The 11,466-nt window shown below is 40.0% G+C and overlaps 1 long non-coding RNA gene across 1 annotated transcript; it reads right to left on the bottom strand.

Annotated features, from left to right (window-relative positions):
* Positions 1-891: 891 nt before the first annotated feature.
* On the bottom strand, positions 892-9,307 carry LOC127514904 (uncharacterized). Its single transcript, XR_007930734.1, has 2 exons — positions 7,840-9,307; positions 892-4,721 (listed from the first exon to the last, which is right to left on the bottom strand). It is a non-coding gene; the product is annotated as an uncharacterized LOC127514904 (long non-coding RNA).
* Positions 9,308-11,466: the final 2,159 nt, after the last annotated feature.

The following is an 11,466-nucleotide window of genomic DNA, read 5'->3' as shown; positions in this document are numbered from 1 at the left end:
AAACTTTAAAACTGGCCAAAAATACATCATTTGTATCATGTCATATAGGCACACTATTTCTATTTTGCTCGTGATTAAAAGAGAAAAGTAGTTTCTAACAATTGCATCCATTATTGCATGTGTATTTGTTTTTATTTATTTGTTGTCGGTCAGATAAAGGGCTACAGGGTCCCTAAAGGAACATGGTGATGGAAAAAAAATCACCTTTTAATGCTTTTGCGTTCTCACACAAATGTTTTGCATTCATCCGAGAAACTTTGCAAACTCAAAGTTTCTCAGGCGAACGCAATGCAAAACTTTTCTGAGAGGATGCAAAAACACTGAAATATTTTTTTTTTCCTCCCATCTCATATTTTTTTCCATCATCATGTCCCTTTAGGGGCTCCGTAGGGGTCTGACTGTTTAAAGGAAATTGAAAATGGAAGGGGATGTTTGTATTGTTTTCTGTCTCTTCAAATAAAAACACTTGAAGTGACTCCACATTGACTGTCCTACCTGTTGTTTTTTTACATAGCTAGCCTACATTGTGATATGTGATCCCATTTAGAGTACTTGTAATCCAGATTTGGTCAACTGAAAAAAATGTGATGCAATCTTATTTTGCTTTGAAAAACCAGCACAAAAGTAAGATGGATTACCCGATCCTGGACAGCAAAACATGGGATTTCCAAATACAGATCATTCTGATCCAGATGAAACTTTTTGAACAACTGATCCCTGGATCATGATTGGTCATCCCTGTTCTGTGGTAAAATGAAGCTGTCTGGGCTGCAGTGCTTCATCCGGTGGCAAGATGGCGCTGGTCCTTCATCTTCCTGTTCTTGGCTCATGATCTCAGAGGGCTCAATGAGGGCCAGTGAACTCAGAAAAAAAGAGGTTAAGAGGTGGGGCTCGAGATCTTAAAGAGACAGTTTATTATGTAACTGTACAGTAACAGATCGGTGTTTCCCAACCCTGTTCCCGGAGGCACACAAACACTACACTTTTTCAAACTCTTCCTAATCAAACACACCTGATTCAACTCATCAGCTCATTAGAAGAGACTCAGGTAAGGGACACATCCAAAATGTGTACTGTTGGTGTGCCTCCAGAAACAGGTTTGGGAAACACCAATTTATATATGAAACTGGAACACTGAAATGCTCCTCTTTAAAATACATTTTCGTATTTACAGACCAACAATGATTATAGTATTTATTTGTTTAAGTTATATAAGATATTTAATACACTGAAACTGATAAGATTAAATAATACAGAAGCAGAAATATGGCGTACACACAGCTGCAACTGTGTGACTTAAGGACATGACCTCACACCAGTGGGTTTATTACTCACACACACTCACCATCCTGTCTTCACAACCACAAACAATGAGGCCAACCCATGGAGATGTGGGTCAGAGGAGAGCACATGCTCCTGAGGGATGTGTGTGTGTGTGTGTGTGTGTGTGCGTGTGTGTGTGTGTGTGTGCGTGTGTGTGTGTGTGTGTGCTGAATGTGACTCAAACTAAACAAAGGCGACAGGATACTGCCTCACTGTAAAACAAATGCGGTAAGTCAAGGATACCACATCAGATGAACACAGAGGAAAATACAGTATGAAAGTGTCCTGCTGACCTCTTTTCACAGTAAACAAGTTCCCATGATGCAATCGCCCTTGCCATAATGCGGAATAACAGTATAGGAAGGAAAGGTTTTAAACTGTGGTACTTGCCTGTGCAAATCCCCCTCTTTTACCATATAGCTTTGTGGTGAATAAAGTGTTACGGGTGGTTGCCAGGGCATTGCTATGCAGTTGCTAAGGTATAGTGTGTTGCTATGCAGTTTCTAGGGTATTCTGAGCATTTTAGCTTGTTGCTATGCCGTTACTAAGATGTTCTGGGTGGTTACCATACCAAGGCATTTCTATACACTTGCAAAGGTATACTAGTGTGTTGCTCTAGCACGCCTATGGTATTCTGAGCAATTGCCAGGGTTTGAGCAATTTGTGGTGGTTCTGAGTGTTCTTAGTGTGTTGCTATGGAGTTACTAGAATGTTCTGAGTGGTTACCAGGGCGTTGCTATGCAGCTGCTAAGTCCTGAGTGTTTTTTAACATGTGGCTAATGTTACTCTCATGCATTGTATGGTTACCAGGGTGTTGCAAAGCAGTTGCTAAGGTATTCTAGCATGTTGCTATGTGGTTCCATTGGTATTCTGAGCATTTGCCAGGGCTTTTCTTTGTGGTGTTCTGAGTGGTTTTAGCATGTTGCTATGTGGTAATTAATTGCAATGCAGTTACTAAAGTATTGTAGTGTGCTGATATACAGTTCCAATGTTTGAGTACTTGCCAGGGTGTTTTGAGCGGTCTTACTATGTTGCTGTGGTTATTAAAGTGTTCTAAGTGGTTGCCAGGGTGTTGCTAATTGCAGGGTGCAGCTGCTAAGGTTTTCAGAGTATTTTAATGTATTGCTATGCAGTTTCTAATGTTTTCTGTCTCATCCCTTATGATATCATATAAAGTTATTTTTTTGTTTTTGCGCACAAAAAGTATTCTCGTCGCTTCATAACATTAAGGTTGAACCACTGTAGTCACGTAGACTATTTTAACAATGTCTTTAATTTAATTGCTGTCTATGGAGGAGTCAGAGATCTCTCTGATTTCATCAAAAATATCTTCATTTGTGTTCCGAAGATGAACGAAGATCTTATGGGTGTGGAACGACATGAGGGTAATTAATGACAGAAAGGGACTATCCCTTTAATATTAGGTGTAAACAGGACCAAAGATCAGATTTCTCCATTAATATATTGACTTTGGCTAAAGTGTACTTACAGGCAAAACTGATCCAGTGACATTCTCATGTGACAGTATGTTAGAAGACGTTTGAGGAATTTAAATTTACAGTGTGTGTGTGTGTGTGTTTCAAAATGATCTTTTCTGAAAAGCAAAAATGCATAGTAATTATAGCGAAAACAGATTTTGAGGTTCTGTTGAAATATTTGCAGTGTTTTCCTTGATGCATGATGCCAGGTGTTGCTAATGTGTTTTGCTTTGTTGTTTTTTCCAGAAAATGTAAGCAACAGCACCGTAATGCTTACCATAGAAAACATAATTAGGTTAATGCTTAATCATCTTTTAGTGACTAATGCAACTAAAAAACGTTTCATCCTTTGTTTTTTCGTGCAATGCGATAACTATGCCAAATTGTCACCAGCTGGTCAATGAACAGTTAACTCAAACTTGTGCGGTTTTGTCAGGGACTGATTACCCAGAACGACTCCTAAAGATCATGTGATAATGCCCTCAAGAACCTCTGACATCACACCGAAAGAAAAATAGAAACATGATCTGTAATGCAAGATTGTTAGTGTGGATATTAGAGCTTGTTCAGGTGCTGTTTCTTATGCTCATGCTGATGAATTATGCATAAATGGTACATGTACATGTAGTGTCTTAAACTGAAGTATGCTTCAAGAGTTGCACTGAAACATGATCTACTTAAAAAGTGCGTATGCTACAGAGTGTTACCTAAAATCATGCAACTTCTTCAGGAGAGGTGTGTTATAACTTTTCCGAGTGATCAAACTTAATTTATTAGATATATTAGATTATATTAGATAATTTTGTAAAAATGAGCAAAAACCTTCACTAGACATATTGAAGAAAGAATAATAAACCAAACAGACCTCCCAGAACACTCTAGCAACCACAAAACAATGTCTAGAACATCCTAGCAATGCCCTGAACACCCTAGCAACCATCTAGCAATGGCCTGAACACCCTAGCAACCCCTAGCAACATCTATCTATCTATCTGTAACCCCTCAGGTCCTACTCGCCCCGCTCCGTCCTGGCCTCGAACCCAGGTCTCCGGCATGGGAGGGGGGTGCACTAACAAGGAGGCTAAAGACAGCAGTCTCTAGCGTCAGTCGCTAGTGCGCCTCTTGAGGCAAGAGGAGTGAGGTTTATCTGCACAGCTCTTACTAGCTGGCCTCCGTTACACTCACCCCCCTAAACCTCACTCCCATCCGGGTCACGGCACCAATGTAACTGGTCCAACTCGAGATTCGAACCGGCATGGGAGGCAGGTGAGCTAACAAGGGCACTAAAGACCGCAGAATCAAATCCATTACAATGTCATATCAGGACAGGTCTTGCACAAACAATATAACCACAGAAATTCCAGCTGAAATGTCCTGCAAAGTTTTTTTCCCCCAGTTATTTTAAGTGCAAAAATGTGCAAGGATTGCTTTGAAAGGAATCACTCCTGTCCAATCATACACTTGCAAAGAAGGTGAAAAACCTCTGACGGTATAGCAAGAAGTGGCTTTCATTAAATCCATATTTTACATTAATGTCACTGCATACAGATGGGGGAAGTGAGCAGAACTTTGGTTCTCTTTGCGGCTTCAGCGTTCCGTTACACAGGATGACATCAGTGTGGTGGGACTCTGGGACTCTAATAGCTCCTGTGGGAGAGGCAGCGTCCTTCAGCTGCTGGCGCCGAGCAGGCGATTAGACCCTGCAGCGTCCCCCCAGCGCTCGAGTAACGCACCTAGGACGTTTCCCCAGCAGCCGTCCTTCAGCTCCAGCCATTATGTGTCATTAAGGCAGTTGGGGCCATTTGGCAAAGTCTCCCAGAAAAAGGCAAGACTATCGGTCTATCAGAGCCAATTTGCCATCTACAGCGCTGTCAGATGGGGTCACAGGTAGCAGAGAGTTGTTAAAGGTGGAATGGAGCCCTGGAATAAAAAATAAACACCACCAACATTTATTTAAGGCTGATATGTGTCATTTTTCTATGTTAAAATACTTGCTGTTTGTGTTTCTGAAGAGTTTAAACACTGCTTAACCTGATAAAGGTGTTCTAATATATCTGAGGGAAACTATCTCTTAACGGCCCCATTGAGTTCAATGGCAATTGCCGGTTGAAGCATGCTTTGCCATCTTTGCTTCATGGGCACTGAGTTCAGGATTTTTTGGCATGCATTACTGTTAAAAACTCTGGGGTAAGTATGATTAAAAAAAAAAAAAGAAATTAATACTTTTATTCAGCAAGGACGCATTAAATTGATTAAATATGACAGTAAAGACACTTATAGGGCCCTATCATACATCCGGCGCAATACGACGCCAGGCGTGACGCAAGTGTTTTTTGCTAGTTTCAGCCCGACACCGTTATCATTTTCACGTCCAGCACCACGTTGTTTAAATAGCAAATGCACTCACGCCCATCTGTTCGCCAATGGGCGTGCTGGTCTGAAAACGAGTTCAGGCGCATTGTTGGCGTGTTGCTATTATGAGGCAACTGAAAACGACTGTGCCATTGACCAACAAAAACCTGGTCTACAGTTGCATCTAAAGGGTGTGTTAGTAATATGTGCCTATAGGTAAGTGCACAACGCGTGTACACTCTGCTTGTTACACACACAGGGATGCGCAGAAGCACACAAACATGCCAAATATTAAAAATAAAAGGATTACAATGTAAAAAAATATTATTGTGTACACAGAGATAAAAAAATGCCTACATGTCATAATGGATAGTCATTGCATGTATCAGAATTACCTTTTTGCAGAACTGACGAATGAAATTGGCTGATTATTTGACCAATCGTGGCAATAAACACATGTATTTAAACTGACTCGTCAGGTTGAGAGTGTCTATATTCCACCATGTAAATAGCAATCCGCTATGGTGCAAGGGCACTTGGCTTTTAAAGGGAATGGGAAATGACACTCTGATTGGTTTATTGCACGTTACGCCCAAAACACACCCATGACTCATTAAGAGAATAGGGACTTTTTGGCAATAAAAAACTACTGTCAGGATTTACTAAAGACATGCAGTGAAAAATTATAGCTGAAAAGGCGTGGACAGTTATTTTTGCGGCTGTCTGACCTTACTGCATATGCGTTTGTAGGAGTTTCCTTTTCAGATGCAAAATTTATGGAAGGAGAGTATTTCATTGAATCATGCAGTGTGATTTACTAAGGTTTGCGCTAGTCATTTTACTGGTATTTGCACCATTATTTACCGCCCAAAAAAGCATGTCTTAAACCAGACACTAATTTGCGCTGCTCATAGTAGATTGCGTTGGTCATTATGGAAATGATCCGTCTGTGTTCTTTAATTTGTGTGTCGTCGGTAGATCACGCGCAAAACTTTCCACTCCCATCTGTGCTTTTTTGGAATTGCGCTCTCAAGCTAATTTGCCCTGTTTAGTAAATCTGGCCCCAAATCTAAATAGTACACAACCCCGCTACATACCTATAATAGTCAAGAAAAGTGGTGTTGCTTCATAATGTTGCTTTGCAGAAGCTGCACAGAAGTGTTCTGCATTCTTAAAAATAAAGTTTTTTTTTATTGGCATTGATGGTTCCGTGAAGATCCTTTAACATCCATGGAACCTTTTTCATTCCAAAAAATGTTCTTTAGATTTTTAAAATGTTCACACTAAGAAAAAAAAAAGGGTTCTTTTAAGAACAGTTCACTGAAAGGTTCTTTGGGGAACCAAAAATTGTTCTTCTACAGCATCACTGTCCAAACCCCCTTTTGGAACCATTATTTTTATTGAGAACCTTGGGATGTAGAGTGTCCTCTTTCTACTCTGGTTCATGCTCTCTGTCTGAACTCCCAGAGAAGTTTCCTTTGGCACATGCACCACCTCTGCTGCCCCCCTTACCCTGACCTACTGTCCGCACCGGCACCCTCCTCGTGGGTACCAGCCCGACCCCCTTTCTCTCTCTCTCTCTCTCTCTCTCTCTCTCTCTCTCTCTCTCTCTCTCTCTCTCTCTCTCTCTCTCTCTCTCTCTCTCCACTAGCTCGTCTTCCTCCGAGACAGTCAGCGGGGGCTCTAGATGCAGCCAGCCCTCTTCTTGAACCGCTGCCAATGGAGGCCGGCCCTGGACGCCACAGCTGAAAGTTTTACAAGCGCTCGGGTCGGAAGGCAGGAAGACAGACTGAGAGATTTGTAAGGACAGCTTCTCTTTCTCTATTCACTTGTGCTCTTGTGCTTTATTTATATCCCTGCCCCTCTCTCTTTCTCTCTCCCCAAGTCAGACATATAGAAATGGTTCTTTCCTTAACTCGAGAGAGCAAAATTGGGAGAAAATGCAACATGAGGACAGTACTGTGAGAAATAAATGGACAAATAACAAAAGGACGAAAGGAGGGCGCTGACGTCACACACTGTGCTGCCCATGACAATGCCTGAAAGAAGACAGGACGATTGCAAATCTTTCTCTCCCTCTCTGTCACCATCTCTGCCCCGTCAGGAAAGGGGCGGCACACTTTTTGGCAGGGTGACACTGGATTATTTTGAGGCGTTCTGGCTGGGACGCGCTCTCTACAGCTGAGCAGGATATAGAGCAGTGTTACCACAAACTTTCACCACAAGTGCTGTGACAAGTCGCTGTCTTGCTTTCTTTGTCCTAGCACCTCGGGTTTAACTTTCTCACTCTGTCCTCTCGCTTCAGCACAGCAAGAACTCTTTGAGGACTCAAACTCTTAAAAAAAAGGATTTACTTGCAAAAGCTGATGATCGTGGACTTACCTTACTTGAACTTTTGATTCAGTTTGAACGTGCACATTGCAAAGGCACTAACAAAAGTTGATGTGCACGAATGCATGTGGTTAAACATCAAAGTATACTGCATGAAAAATGCAGGCAATGGCAGGACAGCTAAAGATGCTGCAATGACTTCTGTAAAACAGGAATCGAAAGGCTTGTAGTACCTGGGAAGGATGCCAAATGCTGACAAAAGACTTATTTGGGGATTCTTAACTCTTTATTTGAGGACGTGTGTCAGATCTTTGACGTAATTTGGTGCTCTCTTGGACTGAGTAAGTAGATGTACCTGATATCGACGTCTGAGCAATGAGGGATAGGTTGAGATTTGCTTATTTCGCTTGGTTTTGGACCAGGTTCCACTCCTGCTTTCGGGCCCGAGCCAGGTGACGGTGTTCAGCATTTCGTGCCAACTCCCATAGAGGTAATAAACATGGAGGAATGACTGCTAACCCAACAACAACAGATGAACGGTGAAAGGTGGCAGCAAAAGTCGCCGCCTTGTTTTCTTTTCCTTTCTCATGGTGTTGTGACCTCTCTCTCCTTCTTTCTCCCGCTCGTTCTCGCTCTTTTGGCAGCGGTGCTGAAGTGGGCAGGCGAATAGGAGGGCATAGCTGAATCTGCTCAGCATTGGCAGGGGCTCGTGTGAGGAGGGCTGTTCGATCGCACACCTCTCTCTGCTTTTCCCCTTGTCTTGTGAGCGACATGGAAAGGGTCTCTCCTCTTCTTTCTTCCTCCCTGCTGTTTTTTTTTGTATTTTTCGGTTGTCGTACAGTTGTACTTTACCCCATCGGGAGTCTCCCGCGCCATCCTGCGAAAAACAAAAAAGGTCTCACTCAGGTACTTCCAGCATTTTATTTTTCGTTTGAATGTCCACCTTGCATTTTTTAACTTTCTTGTGTTGCAATAACGTCATTTTCTCTGACTTTCGCTTCTCCTCATCCTCATCCTCCTCCAGCACATGTCGTTTATCTGCTGCCGCCATGATAAAGTGTCTTTCGTTTCTGTTGGATGAGACATAAAACACTTTTTTTTTTTAATTAAAAAACAACATATTTTTAGATAAACCACGAATGTAGCAGGCCGCTAGTGATTTTACATGGTTTTTTTTTTTTAATGCCTTGTTTGTCTTATTTCCGTTCGTGACCGCTGTTCCTTTTTATATACAACTTGTTCGCATAATAGCTATCAATAAATAGTTTTCAGAGGTTATACAAACATTCGGTTTTCCATTTACAGTAACATTGTGTTATTATAAAGACCATTAAAGCTAACATACTCTCTATTGTGCTAAGTTACATGTCTGAGGCCTTCAAAACAAAGAGCAGCGCTTTGCCAAACTACATCGGGAGAAGAAAAATTAACCTTACAATCACACTAGAACTGATGCAAAATGCTTCATAATCATTCTTTGTTACTACTGGCTGTTAAGTGGTACACCACATAAAGTCTATTCCTAGTCTACCTTATTTAGAGGAACTGAGCCTTATAAATGAGACTGAAACCACAGAGAAGAATATGCTAAACAAGATCAAGAGCAAAAGAACGAGACTTTCAAATTAAGTATACAAATATAATATAAATGAACATTACAAATTAAAATAAAATAGCTAATAACTAATAATTATTATTAATATAAAACAATATATATTTATATATTAACATTCACATATTTAGAGCAAATGCTTCTATTTAAGTTAGAATTGAATGCAGCTGTTTTTCAAAATCCTGTTTAAAACCAGGTTTATATAAAACATTCCAGATTTATAATTAATATAAACAAACTATATATATATATATATATATATATATATATATATATATATATATATATATATATGCTTCTAGCATATATATTTATATTTAATTACAGTTGTTTTTTAAAAATCCATATTTTCAATGCGGTCTCAGACTTGTGGACACCACTCTAAATTTACACAAACAGTTTTAATCACCATAATTATATAAACAACAAAAAGTAATAATACAAATAATATTAAAACACACACTTTGTGTTTCTTTGTTTCATCTACGAATGAAATGAACGCACATTTGAAGATTGTTTATGCAATCTGATTATACATTGCGTTTCCATGTTTTGTTGGTCTAACTACTTTTAGTTCATTAACACTGTCAACAAAGAATTGTAATTCTTTTAGAGAAGATCTACTACTACTGTAAATGAAAGCTGCACTGAACACTATACAAAGAGAAAACCGAGTAAGAAAAAAAAAAGCAATAAGGTGGTGGGTGGAGTGATAGACGAAAAAAAATGAAAAAACTTCCTCCACCCCTCCCTCACTATCCTCAGATGAACTTGTCACGTTACTTGATGATTTTTTTTTTCTCTGGCCTGCCCTCTCTACTTCCTGCTATTTTTGTGCTCCCTCCCTCTCTCACTCTTTCTCTCTCTGTGTCAGTGTGGAAACCAGAAACAAAGTCACAGAACCTTTATCGGGGAAAAATATTTTAGTAATCACCTGCAATTCAGAAGCAACAACACCGCGAACAGCATCACGTTATGGAGAAAAAGAGGACATCAGCCGAACCCTGGGACTTGGAGCTGCCAGAGCAGGTATTTATTGCTATTGAAATCCGAGGTCTCATTTTGTAGCAATTCAGATCACATTTGTCTCACATGTATCCATAAAAACATTAACAGATCAAGTTATGTCCTAGAGTAGTTTCTTATAAAGCACTGTTTCGGTCACATGCTGCATGCAAAAATGTTCATTTAATGGTAAAATACCCTCTGCTATCCTAGCTCAGTGTGACAACTACAAGTAAGTTGTTCAGAGATTGATTTCCCTGAAAAACAACACTTAGGCGATTTCAAAACTGCTTGTTCGAGAATCCAGACCTTCTCGACCAATGGCGCGAGTTTGTGGGCAGGACTATCTGCAGAGAGTGTTTGGGAAACCTATTTGAAAGCAATAATTATTTTTGCTATTCTATTAGGTGGTGCTAGTTGTCCAGAAATTACACTTTGTGTTTTATTATACTGTGAGGTATAATTAACAAGACAGTGTCAATAAATGTGATACCAAATTAGGGGAAAAAAGGGGTTTTGCATTTCCCCTTTTATCTGCACTGGAAACGCTCTATTTTTGCAACCATAATGCCAAATGTTGTAAGCTGCGTCTGTTTGCAATACAGCTATCGCACTGATAAGCGCTGAACTTAACATGAGCGCATACACAAATGAGGTCAACAGGGACTTCCTGTTTAGAATTGCTATTTTTGTGAGTTAAAAGGCCTCTGGATTTGTACCACTGCACAGCCGTGGGTTTAAACACACTGCATAAGTAGATGACATTCAGATGTGGGAGTGTCATCCCACTTTTAACGAGCAGATAGGACTATATTTACTCACTTTCGTAAAGGTCACAATGCATTTAATTAAACTGACAGTTATCATGCAAGTATGCTGTAAATGTTAACAGTTCCCCAACTTACAATGCTTTACTGCAGCACTTATGGCTTTTCTTGTTAAAAATGGCACCAGATTAGGATAAAAAAAAAAGCCTTTTTGAAGGACTAAAAGAACAAAGTTTGAAAGAAAAAATCAAATTTCGTCCTATTTACTTTCTAAATGCACATTCCTGGTCTTATTTTGTGTGGTGCATCAGTGTACATTAACCAAAAAAAATAAAAATGTAATTAAAAGGTATAGACTAAAGCGAAAATTAAGATTTCGAAATCATATCAGTGATATATTTACTTGAGCTTTTATAAGATAACAAGCAGCATGTTGTGCACAAAAGTATGTTCTGTTCTCATTCTACAGCTAAATGAAGGTTCAAATAAAAGTTGATGTAGGTAGGTGTGAACAGCGAACACTCAGGGAAATGTTGACAGCTGAGGTGGCATAAAAAGTGAGCACCTTTGCGTTTAACCACAAGATCGAGGTTAGCCA

The sequence above is a fragment of the Ctenopharyngodon idella genome, chromosome 6, assembly GCF_019924925.1.
Source record: "Ctenopharyngodon idella isolate HZGC_01 chromosome 6, HZGC01, whole genome shotgun sequence".
NCBI lineage: Eukaryota > Metazoa > Chordata > Actinopteri > Cypriniformes > Xenocyprididae > Ctenopharyngodon > Ctenopharyngodon idella.
This window is presented reverse-complemented; position numbering and strand designations above follow the sequence as displayed.